A 22,404-nucleotide genomic window follows, 5' to 3' on the forward strand; every position below is an offset into this window, starting at 1 on the left:
GATGACTAATACTTTTTAGACATGTGAAAATTATGTTACATTCAACTTCCAACATTCATAAATAAATTTTCATTTGAATCCAGACCTCTCATTCATTTAGGTGTTGTCTATGGCTGCTTTTGTGCGATGATGGCAGAGTTCAGTAGTTGTGACAGATACTATGACCCACAAAGTATTTATCTAAGTATTGTCTAAATGTTTAAAATATCTATCCGGCTTTTTACAGAAAAGTTTGTCAACTCCTGTCTTAACCAAATTAATTTCTGTCCTTATCTTCTTGTCCTCATATAATTTCCCCTCTGTCTGGAATGCTTTTCTTTCCTTTCTTTATTCTTCTTTATTCTCTTCTATATCCTCATTTTCTCTAGGTGATTTCATCCAAACTCATTGTGTTAAATTCAATCTATATGCTTATGGTGCCCAAATTCATGTCTCTATACCCAACCTCTGCCCTGAACTCTAAACTTGAATGTACAACTCTTTTATATCTCTAGTTAGATAGCATAAACATTTCAAATCAAACATGTTCAGGGTTGGATTCTAGATCTATCCCCCTAAACCAACTCCTTCCAGTCTGCCCCAACTCCATCCTTGTAGTTAGGCCAAAAGTTTGGTGTTTTTCTGATTTTTCTGTTTGTCTCACATTTCACATCCAATCTATCAGCAAATCATGTTGGCTTTACCTTCAAAATATATCCAGAATTTGACTATTTCTCACCTGCCTTATTGCCACCACCCTAGTCCAAAAGACCATCTTTCATCTGGACTGCTGCCCTAGTCCAAATGGACATCTTTCATCTTTCAACTGGTCTTGTCTGTGGTGAACATATCATGCAGGGTCATCTTCTCAGAACCTTCCAATGACTTCCTGTCCAAAGTCTGCCCTCCTTCTCATATGATGTCTCTCAAATCACATTTCCCACTCACTACTCTTCCCCTTACTCACTTTACTCTAGAGTCACTGACTTTGCTCTTCCCCAAACGATTGAGGGGCTTGTCTACTTCAGAGCCTTTGTGCTTATAGTGCCCTCTGCCATATCGTCCCACGGTATCCCCAGGGCTTGTTCTCACGTTTTCTCTAGATAATAAGAGTTGCCTTTTCAGTGAGACCTTCCACGGCATTCTTATCTACAATTTCAAATTTGCATTTGTGGTTTAATTTTTCTTCCTTAGGACTTTTCGCTAGTTAGATAAATAAGTCATGTATTTACTTGTCTTTTTTATTGTCTACACAAGAATGAAAGTTCATGAGGGCAGGGATTTTCATTTGTTTTGTTCACAACTGTATACCCAGTACCTAGAAGAATGCGGACACATAGAGAGGGCAGTGTTTGTGGCATGAGTGCATGAATGAAAACATCCAGCTCAAGGGCTGCTTCCATGAAATCTTCCCTGCAGCACCTGCCTTGGGTGCTCTGGGTCCCCCTTCCTCTTGGACAGTGAATATCTATGATACGCTTACTACAGTGTAGAACAATTGCTTGTTTGATATATCTATTTCCCCTACTAAACTGAGCTTGATTCCTTTTTGTATTCCAGGGCCTAGCACAGCTCTTGGCACATAACAAATAATCATTTAATATTTCCTAAGTGAATGAATAATTGTTCAACATTAAAAAATATTCCTTACTATCAAGAAGATACTTCTCAGAGATCTGTTTAAATAGTGAATGGCACTTAAATTTGAATTGTATTTAAAAAAGAAAAACAAAGAATTATTCAGGATCATGCTTGCTTTAGATTCTGAAACCACTGGGGGCAAGCTGTGGGTTTACTGAGGCTCCAAAACCATACATAGTCCACATACCACAGAGTATGAGACCGGAGGCCTCCCACTCAGGAATCAAGGTGCAGTGCTTTGCGTGGTGAAGTCCTGGCTACACAGCTTACTTGGCCCATTAGTTAAGACTATTGGCATGTGGAGAAAATCCTTACTCTTATTTGTTTGTTTTCAGTCAAGACCTTTAAGACCTGCTAATTGGTGACGTGAAAAGGACTAATGATCTTTAATCAGTGTTAGAATAAAAAATGCCCTTATTGTTTTCCTGTCTCTAAATAACCTTTTCCATCTGTGTCCAGGAAACAGTCACAAGTCACCTAAGTAAAAATCTTTCAGTTGTTCTTTAAAAACAGGTATTTATCAGGAGATCATTGACTTTAGTCTGGCTCTGGCAGGCAGAGAACAATCTTGGGGGTTGAGCAGGGGTGGAGGATGCTGCTGTGGCAATGGAATTGGAGGAAGGTTGTGAGAGGAGGGAAGTTTACAAAGAAAGAAAGCCTTATCTCAGGCACTTTGGTGTTCTAGTCGGGCTCACTAATAAAATTAGATTTGGATTAAACATTTTGCGTTTTCTTCCTAAGGATTTCATGCACATTTCCTTATTTGAGTCTCACACACGCATGTAAGGCAGGGAAGGCATTATCTCTCACCTAGGGTTTAAGAGTGGAGAAGGTGAGAGCAAGAGATGAAATGATGTGCCTAACGTCAGTGACTATCAGGAAAAGAACTCAGGTAGACGTTCAGTGCTCTTCCCACTGGCCCTTTCTTACAAACTACCTGTTTGCTTCAAGATTTTTTTTTTTTTAATTGCATGTGTGTAGGGAGAGAACTAGAAATGTTTTAGGTGGCAGTGACATGGAGTGTCTGCTTTGTGCTCAGCACTGAAGTAGATACAAAGAAATAGAAAACAACATTATGTCCTCAAGATATTTATAGCTCCCTGGGGGAAAGAAAATGTAATAAACAACAACAGCAAAAAAAACCCCCAAAACCCCTAATATTAAAGTGAAAAACATCAGGTATATAAAAAGCATGTATACTAAACATATTTATAAATTTTTATCATTTTCAATGATTCCATTTTCCTAAACATATTTATAAGATCTACTGAGAGGCATGTGGCTTCTTTAGTTTTCTCAACAAATCTAATCTCACATACTCCCACCCTTCCAATTAAAGTTATCTCAGCCTCCTCCAGATTAAATAGTCTCTTGTGGTTTAACAGTCTATTTTGATGTAAAACGCTATCAGGTAAATATTCATTAATTCAAAGCTCAATTCCCTAACAAGGCTGGTTCTCTCCTATCTTCTTCCTTGCCAAGATGGCATCTATGCATGGGATACTCACCCATCCTCATGGCAATGGGTGGGGTCTGGTTTCCACTGCAGGGCAGCTGATCTGGTCGAGGTACACTAGCTGCTCCTCAGCTAATGCTCGGCTAATTTTTGCATTCCCCTGGAGGGGTCCCTTCTACATTACAGTGGAGCCAAGATGGGTTTGAGATTGCCGTTCTGCCTCATCTATCTAGTCACTGTTGTCCTGCTATTGCTCAACCTCTGACCCATACTAGCGTGGGATCTCCCTGAGCTGCAGTCTCCTCCTAGGTTTCTTTTGTGGGGCAGGGCAAAGGCTCCTTTGCCTTTCACTTACCGCTCAATCTGTCTAACATGCTTTCCCCTCCAGGAATTCAGTCCAGAGAGTAGAGGTCAGAATACACCTGTATGACTGTCTACTTCCCCTTCCCTTAGTTTCTTCTTTTTTCCCATAATCCTCTGAGCCAAAGTCTCCCCATACCTAACCCCCCACCCCCTCAAGCATACTTCCCTCATTCTGAGAGTTTTTCACTCCTGGCTTTTAGTAAAACTCTTATGATTTAGTAAACTGGCTCTCTCTCTTGTGTGAATGAGAAATAAAATCATTAAAAAATCTTTTTCTGTTTTCAAAGTTCAGCTTTCAAAACTCTTAATGTCTGATCAAAAAATCTTATTTTAGAGGTAAAAACTGAACATTGACTTTTTCTACACTTTTTGCCTTCTTACTGTAAGAATGCTAATGATTTATGGAAAAGGATACTTCATACAGAATGAAGAGTGGTGACATACAAGGAAGTGCAAAAGAGTGCATAGAAAAATAAAGTGAAAAAATATACACCAAAATGTTAACAGTGACCCTCTTTGGGTGCTGGTTTTTCAAATTATTTTATTCTTTATGTCCTCTTGTATTTTCAGAATTTTAAATAGTGCATATGTATTGTTTTTGTAAACAGAAAAACCAATAAAAAAATTTCCATTGGCATAGGGGAGCGGTTAAACAGCAGAGAACTATACAGATAGTAAATATCTCAAGACTATGCCCCAAATTAACTGTCAAATAAGTGATTTAGTCATAATTGTGATGAATCTTTACTGAGTCACATCTTTTCTATTCTTCTTTTTTTAAATTGAGATATAGTTCATATACCATAAAATTCACTCTTTTAAAGTGTACAACTCAGAGGTTTTAGTATATTCACAAAGCTGTACAACCATCACCACTACCTAATTCCAAAGACATTTTTTTCACCCCAAAAAGAACCTCCATACCCATTAGCAGTCACTCCCCATTACCCCTTCCCTCAGCCCCTGGCAACCACTAATCTACTATCTGTTTCTATGGATTTGCCAATTAACATTTCATGTAAATAGAATCATACATAATGTGGCCTTTTGTATTTGGTTTCTTTCACTTCGCACAATGTTTTCAAGGTTCACCCATGATGAGTCATATTTTTCTTGATCTCCTTTTCTGAAAATCTTTTCCCTCAGTGCTGCAATAATACTCATACTGGTCCCCCAAACTTTGCTAAACGGTCCATACAATGCAAAAAAATCAGACTACCTCTTGTTCCAAAGTTGCATTACCTGTTCTATGGATAGACTCGATGGATTAGAAAATTTTTATTAATCACAATTAACCATTAAAAATTATTTTTGACTTTGGAATATATTTTACTATGGGAGTGGAGTTGGGGCAGAGGGAAGCAGGGATAAGGTTAGGCTCAGTGACTTACCTTCTGTGGAGTCTAAGGTTGATTATTATTAAAAGCTTGTAGGGAAAGTAGCCCAAGTGTATGTAATGATTGCAACCAGATTGGACTCTATATTTTATAGTGGATAACAAACTTTCTCAGATAGACATTAACAATATTGGATAGAGAACATGCGTATTCTCTTGAATCTTTCTCATTTCATCATATTTGTTAGTACTCCAAGGCATTGGTCATGTCTTCACGTAGGAATAAAGGCCAAGACTGGGATCCCCAGTCCTGAAGTTTCCTGTAATCTCACAGGATAAAAACACAAGGGTCACTCTAAGTTAGTAAACTTTAATCTTTTGGCAGGGCGGGTATCACAGATTTAGTCCTTTGAATCTCTGGTAAGAGTTATAGACCCTTCTCTGAAAAATGTTACTTACAATTTCTAAGGATGTGTGAGTCCCTTGGACCATCCAAGGTCTCCAGTGTCTTAGATCAGGCTCCTATCACAAAATACCATAAACTGGGTGGCTTAAACAACAAACATTTATTTCTCATAGTTCTAAAGGCTGGGAAGTTCAAGGTCAAGGTACGGCAGATTTGGTGTCTGATAAAGGCCTTCTTCCTATTTTGCAGATGGACACCATCTTTCTGTGTCACATTGGGAGAAGAAAGCTCTCTTGTGTCTCTTCTTATAAGGTGACTAATCTCACCTTGAGGGCTCCACTCTCAGGACCTAATCTAATTCTAATTACCTCCCAATGCTCCACCTCCAAATACCATCACACTAGGGATTAGGGCTGAAACATATGCATTTTGGAGGGACACATTTACTCCATGCCACAGAGATAGTCCCCAGATTGAGAATACCTGCTCTAGGAAAATTCCCATCTTTACTATCCACTAGGATTTCAGTCCTGAGGATCCCAATCTTGCCTCCTGTTCTGATGAACTGGGTGGGACAGAAAAGCTGCTGAAGACCTTTTGGCTCTATAGAGAAGTCTATATAACTCCTCCCAAATCCTACTCTAGGAGCAGAAGGCACCCCAGGTGCCTGCTTGAGATACAGCATCCAGATGAGGTAAAGAGGAAGAAGTGAGTGAATAACAAGGAGGATGAGGATTTCGACATTACCTCCTTATATGGTCCCTGCATTATGTTGTACATGTATTTTTGATTTCATCCTTGCTCCTCATCATAGCTTCTATCCCTTGGGAATGGAAGTAAGGTGAGAAAAAACATTAGCTCCTCAGCATGGGTTGCAGAAAGGCTCTTGGTAAGCAGTGGATGGCTCCAACCAGATTCATGAATAAACTGAGGGCAGATTCAAGGTCAGCAAGAAGGAAGTGACTCTGAGGACAGGAGGAAACATCTGGAAGACATGGACTTGAACTTGAGCAGCAGATATTTCTCAATGGACAGCTCAAGTCTTTGAATTCTTTTTGTTTCACGGTCTGGCATAGCTCAATTTGGTTAACCTTTAAAGCATTATATAAGTTGAGTATTTGTGTGGTGTTGAGGGAGGAGATGAGGGCATTTTCACAAATTAAAAAAAGAGGAAGTACTCTGTTTTCTTAGTGACTGCTTTGGTTTGTCCTATTTATACATAGTCGTCTTCTGCCTTGCTTTGGCTTGGCTCCTAGGAGTGGCTGGGTGAGTTTATTATCCCATCTCCTTGGTAATCAAGTTGAAAGATTCCTTTTTCATTCTAGCTCAGAGAAGAATATGCAGGTCCATGTCATCTGCAGGAGGCTCAGTCTGGGACCAAATCACCAACTGACCCTGTTGTGGTTATTAAGTCATGGGTGAAGCATGAGCAAGACATAAAAGGATTGAAAATGTCTAATGGGCTTTGATATCAAAAGGTGCTATTTTAAACTATCAGATATTATTTTTTAATATAAATAAATATGGTATGATGGTTCCTATCAATATAAAATCTCTGTTTAATTAATCTCCAAGAGGAGTTGTAAAGGAAGCTACATCTTGTTAAGTTTGATGATTTTTCTTCAGTCCTCACACTACTTGACCCATCAGTAGTACCTGGCACAGTTTACCTTTACCATCTTCTTGAAATACTTTTTGTAATTGACTTTGAGGATGTGTCACTTGTCTGGCTTCCTCCTATTTCAGAGACTGTTCCTTTTCTATTTCCTTTATGGTTTTACCTCATTTTCCCAAGTCTAAACACTTGGTATACCTGTTAAAAACTTGGTACCCAGTCCCTACCCCAAGAAATTCTCATTCTATTGGTCTGGGTTGGAGTCTAGGTTTTTTTTTTTAATATGGTTAAGATGATGAATTTTATGTTATGTACACTTCACCACAATTAAAACAATTAAAAAAAAAAAAAAACTCCTTAAGTGATTCTTATTAGCAGCCAGGACAGAAATTTCTGACTTATCTTGTAAAATGCTCAAATTTGTATTTCTAGCCTATACCTCTCCCATGAATGTTAGAATTGTCTATTCCACTAACAGCTTGGCATCTCTCCTTGGATGTCAGATAGGTTTCTCAAACTTAACTGGACCAAAAGCAAATTTATGATTCCCCTGCCCTATACTTGCTCCTCCCACAATCCTTGGAGTCATTGTTGATGCTTCTCGTCCTCTCACATTCCCTACCCTAGCTACTAGCAAATCCTGCTGTCTGTGTCTTCAAAACATATTCAGTATCTGATGATTTTTCATCACCTCCACTACTACTAATCTGGCCCAAGTTACCATCATCTCCCACCTGGATTACTGTGGTGGCCTCCTAATTGGTCTATCTGCCTCTATCCTTGCCCTTAAGCAGTCTTTGTAAAATTTAAAACAGATAATGTTATTCCTCTGTGTCCTATGCTCTGATTGACTTCTCTGCTCATTTAGAACAAAACTCAAAGTCCTTAAAATATCTCACAAAGCCTATACAGTCTGCCCTTCAACCTTCATCTCTCTCATCTCTTACCATGTTCTGTCTTCTCTCTGTGCTGCAGTCACCCTGGCCACCATGCCTTGACTAGCATGCTTCCATCTCAAGGCCTTTGCTCTTCCTGTAGCCTGTAAGGTTACAAGTGGTTAACTTGTTCAAGATCATACAACTAGTAAGTGGCAATGCTGGGACTCCAACCCATCTCTGGTTCTAAATCCAATGCTTTTATTGTTGTACCATGCTTTTAGCCTTTCTACAGCAAACAGTATTCCTTTAGTCATTCAACAAGTGCTATTCTAGGATAATATTCTAAGGATATAGTAGCCAACAAGACAAAGCCCCTAACTTTGTGGAGCTCATATTCTAACTGGAGGAGATAAAAAATAAAAACATTCAACCTGTAGTATGTAAGATGGTGTTAAATGCTGTGGAGAAAAATAAAGCAAGACAAGAGAGATAAGAAATGCAGGGCAGGTGCTGTTATTTTAAGAATTATTGGCAGTCAGGAAGGCCTTACAATAAAGAACATCTGAGTAGAGACCTGAGCAAAGGAGGAAGTGTGGGAATAAGCCATAGGAATAGAAAAAGGGAAGGATTCAAGTTTGAGGGAAGCCAAAGGAATTTCCATTTCCTTTTGATTTAAATTATTTTTAATGTAACAGTTAACATCCTGAAATATTTCAAAACAACTATGCTCACCTGTGTTTTGAATATTTTTGGAAGTGGTATGAAAGGATTGCCTTTGCCCAGACATGCTTGTGACTCAGCAATTGGAACTAGCTTGCAACTTTCAGTTTCACGAAGTCCCTCTGGTCTATAGAGGCATATATTGAATATGGGCTCTGGAGTCAGATCATACGTACGAAAACCCTAGCTTTACTATATGTACTGTTTGTATAATCTAGGACAATTCACTACCCTATTCTAAGCCCCGGTTCCCAAATCTGCAACGTGAGGGTGATCAGAACAGGTGAATTTTCAACCAAAATACACCAGTGTTTTGTGTGTTCTGATTGGTTGGCCATATCAGTTGTTAATTATTTTCAGTATCATCCTTAGATGAGATTATTTACCTCATGGGAGTGTTTGTGATAAGGAAATGAGGTAGGCACTCATTCTTATTTTATTTATTATTATTCCATTTATCATTATTACTATAGCCTAAATCAAGGGTCAGCATACTATGACCTATAGGCCAAACCACATCTTGCATCTTTATAATCTTTGTAAATAAAGTTTTACTGGGACACGGCCATGCCTATTTATTTATGTATTGTCTATGGTACAAAAGTAGAGTTCATTAGTGGAGATGGACTGCTCCTCTCCAGAACAAGTTTGGTGACCCCTGGCCTAAATTGAGATGGAATCCTACTTCAGCTCTCTCGAAATGTGGTCTAAACAACTCTACTTTGTATCATGATATTAACATTTACAATCAGTTCTTTACAGTCAAGAAAGGAGTTGTGCTTTACCAAACTTCTCAGGACAAGTTGCTAGGGATCTACTTGGAAGTGAAGAAACTTCCCTCCCAATCCCAAGATGAGGGTGTTGAGGATAGGGGTCTCCAATGAGTTCTGAGATCAAATTCCCAGAAATAAAAAGCCACATATGACCCCATGATGTTCAGGTATACAAAGTTATGCACTGGTCTGTCCACTTTCTATTTTCTCCATTCTCTCTAGTCTCCTATCCCAATGTCAGCCTTTTTCTTGCAATACTGGATCAAGGCAGGGGACAGAGGGGTGTATCCAGAGAAGGCAGAGGGAGAAGAGGTTTTCTTTGCTAACTTAGTGGGGCTCAGAGTTGGATTTACTCTTCAAAGAATCTTGATTCTTCAAAAAGTTATTTGAGCCTTAGTTTTAATTTTGCTTCTTTAGAACAAGTAAGTGCTTTAGGAATTTTAGTCTTTTTAAAAAGAGTGAATTTATTTCATCCCCATTTCTTTAAAAAGGGGACATAGTTCCAAGCCCTTGAATAAATCAGGTTTTGTCACCAAGGAAATCAGGCAGTAGTCACAAAATAATAAAGATCAAAAACCAAAAACACCAGAGGCTCATGCTCCTCTCTATTCCTCTTCAGTTTGATTTGACTCTTGTGGGAATTTGTGTCTCTGGGAAAGCTGAGAGTGTAACTGAATTCTTGGTAATAATCTTGTGTAACTTCAAAACACACAGCAGAGTAAAAGGGAATGGAGTAACAGATGTGATCAATCGATTAATGCTGAGTGAATACCTACTATGCCAAAGCATTGTGTTCTTCTAGGTATTTTTTATAGGCTCAAAGAGTTTCTGAACCTACTTGTAAAGCTGTATGACTCTGTGTCCATAATTCAGCTTTTAAAAAATCATTACTTCAGTGTTCTAAAAAGAGAATCTTGAAAAGTTTCTGAGTTAATTAATATTTATTTGGTTTCAGAAGACCAAGTACATATTTCTCTTATTTAGGATATAATTAACTGAACACTTTTATCCTACTTTAAGATATTCTTATAGTTTTCCCTGAAAGATCTAATTAGAAATCAGTTGTTTCTTACAGAAGATCAATTGTTTCATAGAAGTTGAGAGTGAGTCAGAGATGAATGAAAACTTCTCTCACATTGGTAGAAGTGGGATGGGTTCTGTCTTTGCCTAGATCACAAGACAGACTAGGTCCAAACACTTGACTTGCTGCACAAAGCCCAGGAAGAGGTGAGCGACTGAGCTACTGGGTCAGGGTGAGGTCTTAACCCAGTCTCTGAAAGCCTTTGGCTCCCTCTGCAGAGCCAGCTTAAGATGACTCCTCAGTCTTGACAGACCCAGAGTGTGTGTTTCCTGCCAGGAGATGCCTCCTTGTCTCCTATTTCCCTGGCCATTCCCCTTTTCAAAATATTTTTTAATCCTTACTCCAACTCTATCCTTACTAAGAAAAAATTCACTTATCTTGCTGGAAAAAAGAAAGGAAGCATAAAACCAAGGTGTGTTTTTGAAGGAGTGTGCACTAGACTGCATTGTGCCTATTTTCTGGTTGCTTCACAAGTTCTGTACCTTCTCCCTGTTCCTCTGTCTCCCTCCTCAGTCTCCCTCAGTGGAGACTGGCTCCCAGCAGAGCATGTAACTTCTTCCTGTCAAAGCTAGCCCTGGAGAGAAGGCATTCATGCTGAGGTAACAATTAGTATCAACCTTCACGCTGTAAAGTCATTCACGCTGTAAAGTCATTCACGCTGAGGTAACAATTAGTATCAACCTTTAAGAGTAATTGCCTTTTGTCCCAGGAAAACCTTCTTAATAGGTGAAACTCTGGTATGAACTTTGAGGTTTTAGACGCTAGACAGGGGACTCACCTAAGGGCAGCAGAGCTCCCTCTGCTCTGTTAAAAGTCTAGAAAGGCTGCAGCTTATGGCAGTTAATCTCCAATATGAGATTGTAGGTGAATATATAAACATAATTTAACATAATTTTAAGAAGGAAAAAAATATGTCACCATCTAAACTGGTTTGCTCAAGCTTTTTCAAAAGCTAGAGATTTAGAGTCAAACAGTAGAGCCAAAGGAGATAATCATCTTTTACTCTTTCAGAAGATTTCATCCCTTTTGGCTTTCCTCCAAGGATATCTGATCAGGACATTAAGTGGCTGAAAAGCCAAGGTTTTCAATGTTTCATAACTGCAATCAGCCATATGCATTAATTTTTGGGAAGGACTAAATTATGAAAACTTTTATAGTAAAGCAAGCAGCTCTATGACTCTGTGGGCTTGGCTTTGCTTTTCTTTCTTTCTTTCTTTCTTTCTTTCTTTCTTTCTTTCTTTCTTTCTTTCTTGTGGGAGGAGATGAGAGATTTTGTTTTAGTTAATGTATTTGTTTTTGTTTTTAAAACAATGAAAGAGAAAATGCTTCACTGACACACAGCAAACTTTCTCATAAAACTCTCTTTGGCCACAGACTAAGTACAACACACACAGCGCCAATAAGGGGTTTAATGGTTTCCCCCTTTTTCTCCTACAGAGGAAAAAAATGAGCACAGGATCAAAATAAAGCTAGAATGAAAACCATATTTCTGCCTCATTAGTTGGACTTCTACTCTGCCTCTTAATAATCGCTACAAGGGTTTGGTTTTGTCAAAAAGAAAACAAATAACCAAACTACCTTCTTTTCCTTATGCTTCCAGAAGAGATAATAAACACAGGGAAATCTGTGAGCTAAGCTGCCATTGGTACGTTAGTCAGGCATATTTACAAACTTCATTGATTTGGCCAGTAGCTCCCAGACTGCCTCCTGAGAGCCACAGGGCTGAGCCACAGTCCTTATAAAAACAGGGCTATGGCCCTGCCCAGCAGGCTTTTGGTTACAAGTGCTGATCACTTCTGGAGCAGGGTGATCCTGGCTGGCCAACAGCTTCAGCTCCAGCTCTTGGAGCTCAGACCCTCTAAGGCCTCTTTACACTAACACAGCAATCTTCTCTGTTGAATGGGTCAATAACGCAGAGAGATCAGATGAGTAGGAGGGACCTTTTTTTTTTTTTAACAGAGTAACTGACCCATGAGGATGGGATTCAGGGGAGGAGGCTATGCTTTCTCAGAATTCTCATTTTCCTAATTTTAAGATCCTCCCTTGTCCTCTCTGAGCCTCATCTTCCTACTCTAGAAAGTAAAGGGAACTACGGATTATTTTATAGAAGAAGATACTTATTTTCATGTAGTCACACATGCTCCATCTTTTAAATTATAAACATTACATTTGAACTTCATGGGGATTGGGGAAAAACTTTGTAAGCATAAAAATAGTGTCGGGGGAATGACAGAACAACAATAGACTTCAGTTTGTAAGAATTTAATACTTCTTTATGACAAGAGACGCTATGAATAGTATCAAAAGTCAAAAGACAAATGGGAAGATCTTAATAATATATATAACAGGGAAGTATTAAAATGCTTCACTAGTAAGGAATTCTTGCATAGCAATAAAGAAAATTCCCTAATATCACATTATGAAAGTAGGCAAACAAGGCAATCTTGAAAACAAGCTGAAGACGTTAAACTATCAGATATTCTCATAATTAAGCCATTGTGATATTGTCTCAAGAATACACAAACCAATCAACTGATGGAACAGAATGGAGAAATAGAACCACATACGCATGGTCACATGATTTATGACAAAGACAATACATAATGTAAGGCAGAGGGTAAAAGATGGTCTTTCCATGAAATGGTGCTGGGTGAATTGACTATATGTATGGAATAAAATGTTTCTGAACCTTACTTCACACCATACGCAAAAATCAATTCCAAATGGATTACAGATCTAAATATGAAAGAGAAAAAAATAAAACTTTCAGAGGAAAACATAGGACATCTTCATGATCTTGAAATGGGCAAAAATTATTTAAGCTGTCACAAAAAGCATTGACCATTGAAGAAAAGTATTGATAAATTGACCATATTAAAATTAAAAACTTCTGCCCATCCAAAGATACCATTGAGAGAGTAAAAAGAGAACCCACAGAGTGGGAAAAGATATTTGCATGCATATATACAACCTAGTGGAAAACAGAGCAAAAATTTGAACAGACACTTCTCAAAAGAACATATCTACATGGTTAATAAACATATAAAAGGCCCTCACTATTAGTCACTAAGAAAATGCAAATAAAAACCACAATGAAATACTATTATAGATCCACCAGAATGGCTACAATTAAAAAGACTAACAATGCTAAATATTGGCAAGGATATGAAGCAACTGTAACTCTCATACCTGATGGGATATAAATTAATTATGACCACTTTGGAAAAAAATTTAACAATATCCATTAAAGCTAAATATATGTATACTCAGCAATTCTACTCCTATGTAACTATCTACAGAAAAGTGGACATGCATTTTCCAAAAGACATGTCATAGCAGCACTATTCATAATAATAACAAATGAGAAAATGCCCAAATGCTCATCAATGGATAAACTGTGGTATAGTCACACAATGGAACTCTAATAACAGCAAGGAGAAGAAACAATCTACAACTATAAGCAACAACAGGAATGAATCTCACAAACATGTACTGTGGGAAAGAAGCCAGACACAAAAGAGTACGCACCTTGTGATTCCATTCATACAAAGTACAAAAACAGGTGAAAATAATCTTTTTGTTACTGTGCTAGTAAGAGTATAAAAAACACTCTGAAAGGTGTTTTGGCAAAATAGCATGGATCAAGAGTCAAAAAATTTCATGCCCCAACAAGGACCTACTGTATAGCACAGGGAACTACATTCAATTTCTTGTAATAACATACAACAGAAAATAATCTGAAAAGAAAAAATATATATGTATGTATATGTATAACAGAATCACTTTGATGTACACTTAAAACTAACATTATAAATCAACTACACTATAAAGAAAATTTTTTAAGTAATAAAAATTTCATGCCCTTTGACTGCCTAAACTCTATCCTAAGGAAAGAATTATAGATGCTCATATAGATTTACATTAAAAGATATTCATGCTAGAGTTCTTGTAGTAATAAAAAGTTAGAAACTGATAAATACCTGTAATAGATAATTAAATAACTTTGATATATCTGTATTGATGAACTATTATGCAGCCACTAAGTATCATGCTTTTGAAGAATATTTAATAGCCATGATTTAATGAAAGGTAAAAAAAATGTAGAATAGAGAACTATTTATACAATGCAGCCCCAATTTTATTACATACGTACTCATATGCAAATATACATACATACATATGTAAAAGAAGGAAAGAAACATACAACAAGGTCAACAAAGGTCACTGCTATGAAGTGGAATTTCAGAGCATTCACATTTTCTTCTTTTCAGGTTTTTCTATGTTAGTCCCTATGGCTAACATGGGTCTGTCTTAGCCTTGAACCTATCACTAAATAGGACTCAATACCTGTTTTGTTCCCCAGGAGGATTCTATTAGTACCAAGTGCTGATTCTAACTAAAGGTTGTATAAGAAAGACAGAGGAGAGTTTCATATGGTGCAGCACTTTATATATTCCCCTTAGGTGTGCCTTGTGATGGCTAATTTTATGTGTCAATCTGACTGAGCCATGGGATGCCCAGATATTCTGTTAACATTATTTCTAGGCATGTCTGTGAGGGAGTTTCCAGAAAAGATTAGCATTTGAATCCCTAGACTCAATAAAGCAGATTGCCCTCCCCAATTACATACTTTGTTGACGGTCCGAGTAGAACAGAAAGGTGAAGGAAGGGAGAATTTGCTGTCTCTGCCTGACAACTTGAGCTGGACATCATTACTCTCCTGCCCTGGGACTGGAACTTACTCCATTGGCTTCCTGGTTCTCAGGCCTTCGAATTTGTACTACGTATGTCATCAGTACTCCTGGTTCTCAGGCCTTTTTACTTGCACTAGAACTACATCACTAGCTTTCCTGGGTCTCCAGTTCGCAGATGGTGAAGAGGACTTCTCAGCCTCCAAAACTGTGTGAGGCAATTCCTCCTAAGTAAGTTCTCTCTCTAAATATATATTGGCTCTTATTTTCTGGAGAACCCTGACTAATATATGCCTTATCTCTCCCTTCTCTCCAGCTACAAGCCAAAGAAGGTTTTCTTTTTGTTGCCCTTCCCTCGGGAGCACCTAGACAGGCTTGTACCTAGACAGGCTGGTTTCTGGCTTCCTTGATTCCAGATCTTCCCCACCCTAGGTCTCCAAACTCCTCTCCCTTCCTTATACAGAAAAATTTGCTTCTTCAAATATGCATACAGCCACAACCCACTCAGAAAAACAACCAAAGCTCTTGCCAATTTCCAAATTTTCTACAATAAGTTCATGTTACTTTCAGAATCAAAAAATTCTGAAATACTCATAGCAACTCAGTAGAGGGAAATTTTTCTTCAGGCAGCAGCTGTATTCATGAAAACATGTAATCTGCAAAACCAATCTGATTGGTCAAGATTAGCCTTAGGGACAGAAATTCCTCAACCTAAAACGTAAGCATATCAGGTAGACATTTATCTGATACTTTGAATTACCTGTGCAGCAGTTCCCTTTGGTGAGGGCAGAGACTGAAGAATTATTTGTATTACCATTAGCCTTATATAACATAGATCAATAACTAGATGAAGCAGTTAATTGTGGACTGAGAGGAAACAGTGGCATGAACAAACATAACAATTAAGTGGTTTGAAACTCATTTCTGCTTAGGTTTTTTTATTAGCAGCATAATTATCTTCCTAAATTTAGTCACTCTGAACTAGTGCAGGATGCAGTTGTACACCATCCATTCACCCATTCACCCAGGAAACACATAAACCCTTCTTATGTGCCACACACTATTCTAGGAGCTAGGGTGCAGAAGCAAAAAGGTACACAAGGGCTTTCTTTTATGGAGCATTTGGGGGAAGAGAGAGTATAGCACGGGGGATATAGATGTATTTTTAAGATAGTGTCATATGTATTTCTATGTTCTCTAAATCTTGCTGCCATGGGACTTTCCACCCATTGTAGCAGTAGGTTTTAGAGCTTCAAGAGAAGAATAGATACCTACTTAAAGAATTAAAAAAAGTCATTACTCAGCTACTTTTCCCCCAGCAAAAAAAAATGTGGTGAAAGCCTGGTGTCATGAGAAGAAAAAAAGACTTTCTAAATCACTTTACACATCAGTGACTAACCTGAAGGACTCAGATCATACCATTTCTTCCATAGTGCAAAGTATACTTCTACCCAAAGCTTGCTGCCTAGGTGAAGAAGCCTAGAGAACATCAGTGCCAGCATGTTGGGAGGTGGAGGAGAGGGCTAGGGGCTGGGAGCTTCAGTGGACTGAGAAGAATGGGGGATAGAATAAAGAGAGATCCAGTAAGTGGGGAACATTAGGACCAAGAAGACATAGTTGCAGTGCTGGGGCTCCAGTTATGGATTCCAGCATATCCACCACAATAGTCAGACAGAACTAGCTCTCTCTCAGTCATCTCCAGTTCAGGAAAGTGTCTGATTCAGTCATTTTATAACCAAGACCACTGGGGAGCCAGAGGACATTGTATGGATCCCAGTAATGACTCCACTGCCATACAGTCATGTAAGTGATACTCCTCCTCTGCAAGCCAGTTCACCATCTCAGAAGGGAATAGAAAGAGGGAAAAAATATGAAATATTGGACATTCTGTCCCTTAAAGCCTGAACATTTACCAAAAGCACCCTGGCTAGGAGCGATTTGGCCCAAAGGACCTTCCCCTTTCTTGATCTGACCCTGGAAAGGTGGGTTTGGTTGTGTCCATTGTGCTCCTGATGTCCCTTCTATTACCTTTCCCAGGATATGCTCTGTACTCCAAATTTCCTCTCTTTCCACCTGAACTCCATTCTTAAGCAAAATTCTCATTTTCTTTTCTCCCTGATGTCAGTTAAGAATCAAAAGGAAAAAAGTAGTCAACAAAATTATCCAAAATTTTATGACTTCTGATAAAAAATACACAAAATAAAAAAACATATTTTCTAGGTTACACTAGCCACATTTTGGGTACTCTACAGCCATGTGTGGCTGGTGCTCCTGATTGGACTTTGTATATTATAGAACATTTCTACCATGCACAAAATTCTATTGGACAATGCTGATGTAACTGTACACTTACAATGGGTAAGTTTACGGTATGTAAATTATCATTTGGTAAAGAGACAGAACAGTTTAAAGAAGAAAAATTCCAAGGGCAAATATTGATCTGATAAATGAACCAGCTTTTGGTTTCACTGATTTCTCCATTGTTTTCTTGTCTTCAATTTCATTGATTTCTTCTCTAATATCTATATCCATATCTATCTATATAATATATATAGATATATATAATATATACACCTGTACTAAATATATATATATGTATTTGTCTGCTTGCTTTAGGTTTATATTGTTTTTCTTTCTCTGTGTTCTAAATTGAAGGCTTAGATTATTATCTTTAAAATTTCTCAGTTTCTAATATGTGAATTTAATGCTATAAATTTCCCTCTTAGCATTGCTTTCACTGCATCCCAAAGATTTTAATAAGTTGTATTTTCATTTTGTATAAAATATTTAAAACATTTTTGAGATCTATTCTTTAACCAATGTATTATTTAGAGATGTTTAATTTCCAAATATTTTGGTATTTTCACCTAACTTTCTATTATTGATTTCTAGCTTAATTCCACTGTGGTTTGAGGGAATACTTTGTATGATTTCTATTCTTTTAAATTTGTTAATGTGTGTTTTATGGCCCTGAATGTGGTCTATCTTGGTCAATGTCCCATGTAAGCTTGAGAAGAATGTGTATTCTGCTGTTGTTGGATAAAGTGTTCTATAAATGTCAGTTAAGTCTAGTTGATTTATGATGCGGTTCAGTTCAACTATGTTCTTGCTGATTTTCTGCCTATTGGATCTGTCAGTTACTAATAGAGGGGTATTCATATCTCCAACTATAATAGTGGCTTCATCTACTTCTTGCATTCTATCAGTTTTTGCCTCACATATATTAAGATGCTCTGTTGTTAGGAACATACACAGTCAGAATTGTTGTGTTTCCTTGGAGAATTGACCCCTTTACCATTAATAATTTTCCTTGATATTATTGTTATTATATCAATAATATTATAATTAATATTATATAATTAATATTATATAATTAATATTATTTAAAGACACATACAGATTAAAAGTAAAAGGATAGAGAAAGATATTATCATGGTAGTAGAATAATATTATAATTAATTGGTACTACCATGATAATTTTCCTTGTTCTGAAGACAGCATTGTCTGAAATTTAATACAGCTACTTTAGATTAATGTTACTATGGTATATCTTTCTCTATCCTTTTACTTTTAATCTGTGTATGTCTTTAAAGTGGGCTTCTTATACATAGACAACATGTGATTTTTAATCCACCCTCTCAGTCTCTGTCTTTTAATTGGTATGTTTAGACCATTCACATTTAAAATGATTACTGGAATAATTGGATTAATATCCTCCACATTTGCAACTGTCTTCTAGTCATTGTATTCATTCCTTTTTTCTTATCTTCACCTCTTTTTCTGCCTTCTCTGTTTTCTTTTCCTAGTTAAACAATAATTTTATTGCTTGAGTACATAGACAAATTTGTGCAACCAGGGCAGAGGCTGTGGATGACTAGTAGTCCTAGCTGGGGCAGAGAAGGGAGGACGGATTTGGTCTTATAGTATTGAGACAACCAGTGAATGCAACTCTCAATCAGGATCAGATGGAACTTAGCATCTTTATCCTTTCTGTTCCACTGAAGATGCTTTTAAACTGCAACAGCTTTCTTAATTAAATGATAAAGATCTTTAGGAGGATCAAGAGGAAGTCCTTTGGACTTAAGAATTCTCAAGATTTTATTGCCTGTTACAAAACAAACTCATGCAACGCCATGTGAGTCTCTAGGGACCACAGTGAGCCAGACTCTTCTTGGCCAGTCTGTATACCTGCCCCTTCATGTCATCAGAAGTCAGCTTCAGCCAGGTGGGGATGCTGTGGTGGTAGGGCAGAGGCAATTGGGACAGGCCTTTCCCAGGAGTGTGTATGAGACCCATGAGGGCAACCGTCAGGCAGCCGAAAAGAGAGCAAGGGTGGGAGTGCAGGAAGCAACTCTGCACACAGGAAGTGACCCCACACGTCCCTGCTTCCTCACATCTTGCCTTCTCTGTTTTTAATTGAGCATTTTATATTATTCAATTTTCTCTTAACACAGTAATTACACCTCTTAAAAATTTTTAAAAATGTTTTGCCCTAGGGTTTGCAGTATACATTTACAACTTGGAAAGTCTATTTTAAGTCTGTTTATTTTACTGCTTCATAGGTAGGACAAGTACCTTATAACGGAATATTTTCAATTTTTCCCTCTAGTCCCTTCAAATATTGCTACTAATCTCACTGATTCATAAGCTATAATCAGCCAATACATTATTGCTATTGTTATTTTTTAACAAGCAGTTATCTATTAGATCAATTAAGAATAACACAAATATAAGATTTTATTTTTCCTTAGTAGTTTATTCTCTAATAATCTTCTTTAGTAAAATATAGATCTGAGTTTTGATCTGTATGTTCTATAGTTTTATATTTATGGCCTATATACTCTTCTCTCTGAAGAGATTCTTTCAACATTTCTTGCAAGGGAAGGACTACTGGTGACAAATACCCTCACTTTTGTTTGTCTGAAAAAGCCTTTATTTCTCCTTCACTTTCGAAGGATAATTTCACTGAATACAGCATTCTAGTTCAGTGGTTTTTTTCATTCAGCACTTTAAATATTTCACTCTATTCTCCTTTTGATTACATCATTTCCAAGGAGAAGTCTGATATAATTCTTATTTATGTTCCTCTATAATTAAGGTGGTTCTTTTTTCCTCTGTCTTCTTTCAGGAGTTTTGCCTTCTAAAGGCAAGTATCAGACAGATTTGTTTAAACAAAAATAATAAAATGTTATATGATCAAGAAAGACAAAGTGAAGTGAATGCCACAAACTATGATAAAGACAAAGGACAGGGGTCTGACAGAGTAGGAGACTGCATGGTAGGGAAGGTGCCCAGGAGCTGCCAGGACAATAGGCATTGCTGGTTGGGCTTGGGCAGGCCCATGAAGAGCTATGGCCTAGCATGCTCTTGTGACCACGGCATTTGATAATGTGATCCTATATTTTTTAGAGCAAGAGTGGAGATCTTGGAGCGATGACAGAGGGAAATGTATCAGCATGAAAAGAAGACCTATTATGAGACCCTTGATTCTCTGGGTTGTGTTTTTTCCAAGCCTGATTTGATCATCTGGATGGAACAAAAGAGAATGTTATTAATCAAAGACCAGGGGAAAAATTAAAAAATTAAAAAAGACAAAGGACAAACTGGAAAAATACTTGCAAAGGTGGACAAAGGTTTAATAGTCTTAATAGATGAAGAGCTTTTACTAGAAAATAAGATAAAGGTAAATATTGTAAAAGGAAAATAGACAAAGAGTATGAAAAGGAAACTCAGAAAAAGAAGAAATTGAAATGGCAAATAAACATATATAGCAAAAAAATCTTTGGTAGCTGAAAATGAAATTAATTCACGAAGGGGACATTTTTAACCTTTCAGATTAGCAATGATTTGAAAAAGTTTGTTGCATATGGAGAAATGGTACTGTCATAATCGGTTGATAGTATGTATATTGTTACATTTCTGGAGGATAATTCAGCAAATTTTATTAAATTCCTTCAAAACATCGATTTCTTTTGGTTTGGCAATTTCACTTACAGGAATTTATCCTCAGGAAATAATTGGGCAAATATACAAAGATGTATGTATAAAGATGTTTACTATGGTAGTGTTTATAAGAGTGAAAAATTGGCAACATCCCGACTATTCAAAAGTGTTTTTTAAAGTTGCTTTTAAAAAGTAAAAGACTGAGAAATCAGAGACAAGAGAGGAAAAAATAGTTTGAAATAGGCATGCAATCCTCAGAATAAAGACTTGTCTTCCTAAGTGGCAGCACCCTTCACAGAGAATATAAGAAGCAGAATGCAATGTGACATCCTATATACATATGACACCCTCACCTCTCCAAAGACTCAGAAGTTTGCATTTCTGACAAAATGAGCCCTAGCTCCTTGGTTCCGCAAAGCAAACATTACCCTCTCCCCTTTTTAAAATAGCGTTACTCATTATTCCCTTTGATGACTGGAAATATACCTCCTTCATTGAAAAGCATTTGGTTGAGATAGTGGGAGAGGGTCCCCAGGTGCATCAGTCTGACCCTGGGAAAGTTGATAACAGCAGAAAGTTACTCCTCTGGGCATGGATGGGAATCAGGGAGTGGAAATCAGAGGATAGAGTAGGTACTCAATAAATAAGACCTCAGCATGCCCAGTTCCATCCTGGCTCCCTTATAAATGGAACTGACTATCTACAAAAATAGAGGATAGAAATTCAGGGCCTATATACCTATAAGCCTATATATCTGCAATTTGTCCATATCACTTCTCATTTTATACTGACTTTGCTACTCATAGCTGTCATGTTTCCAAATCCTCTCACCTTCACTTAGCTGCAGACTTAGGCTCCTGGGTCTCTCCTGGCATCTTCAGATGCCAGTAGCTATGAAGACTCTTTTCAGGTAAGACATTCCAGCCCGGCTGGACCACTGGCCTCCTGGCATTCCCTCTCCAGCACTGACCTGGGAAACTAGACTGCGTCACTCCCATATTTCTCTCTAATCTTGGAGGTGCCAAATATCCTGCCCCATTTCTCCTCCACCTCAGGATAGAGGTATCAGAAACAAAGGATGTACATTTATTAGGTCAAAGAATGTTAGAGTTAGAAGGGATGGTATTACCATTTAGCTAAATTTACCTCATTTACAGTGAAATGATTTTCTCATGGTCACACAGCTAATTCCAGTGCAACATGGTACCTGGGTGCCAAGGTAGTTCTTTATATTTAATTTATTAAAAAAGTTTTTACCAGTTCCCAAGATTCCATAAGAATACGACATTCTATTTGATCTACAAGTACACCCAGATGTGCTCAACCTAAATGGAAATGGACCACAGGTCTAGTTCAGGCCTTTGTTCCTCCCACAAGAAGGATGGAAATCTCCCATTTCTTTTTCAAAGCTCTCTGCTACATGCTTGTTTGACCCTCCTTTTAAGGAGAATGAAGCAGTAGGGTCCTACCTTGGAAGCTGATGTCCAGGATGGCCAGGAACAGAGAAAGGCAGAACGAAGTA

At 37.7% G+C, this 22,404-nt stretch overlaps 1 pseudogene; it reads right to left on the reverse strand.

The window, feature by feature from the left end:
- Positions 1-18,741: 18,741 nt before the first annotated feature.
- Positions 18,742-19,672, reverse strand: LOC102518764 (annotated as a pseudogene).
- Positions 19,673-22,404: the final 2,732 nt, after the last annotated feature.

This window comes from Camelus ferus, chromosome 15 (assembly GCF_009834535.1).
Source record: "Camelus ferus isolate YT-003-E chromosome 15, BCGSAC_Cfer_1.0, whole genome shotgun sequence".
In the NCBI taxonomy this organism is placed as follows: Eukaryota; Metazoa; Chordata; class Mammalia; order Artiodactyla; family Camelidae; genus Camelus; species Camelus ferus.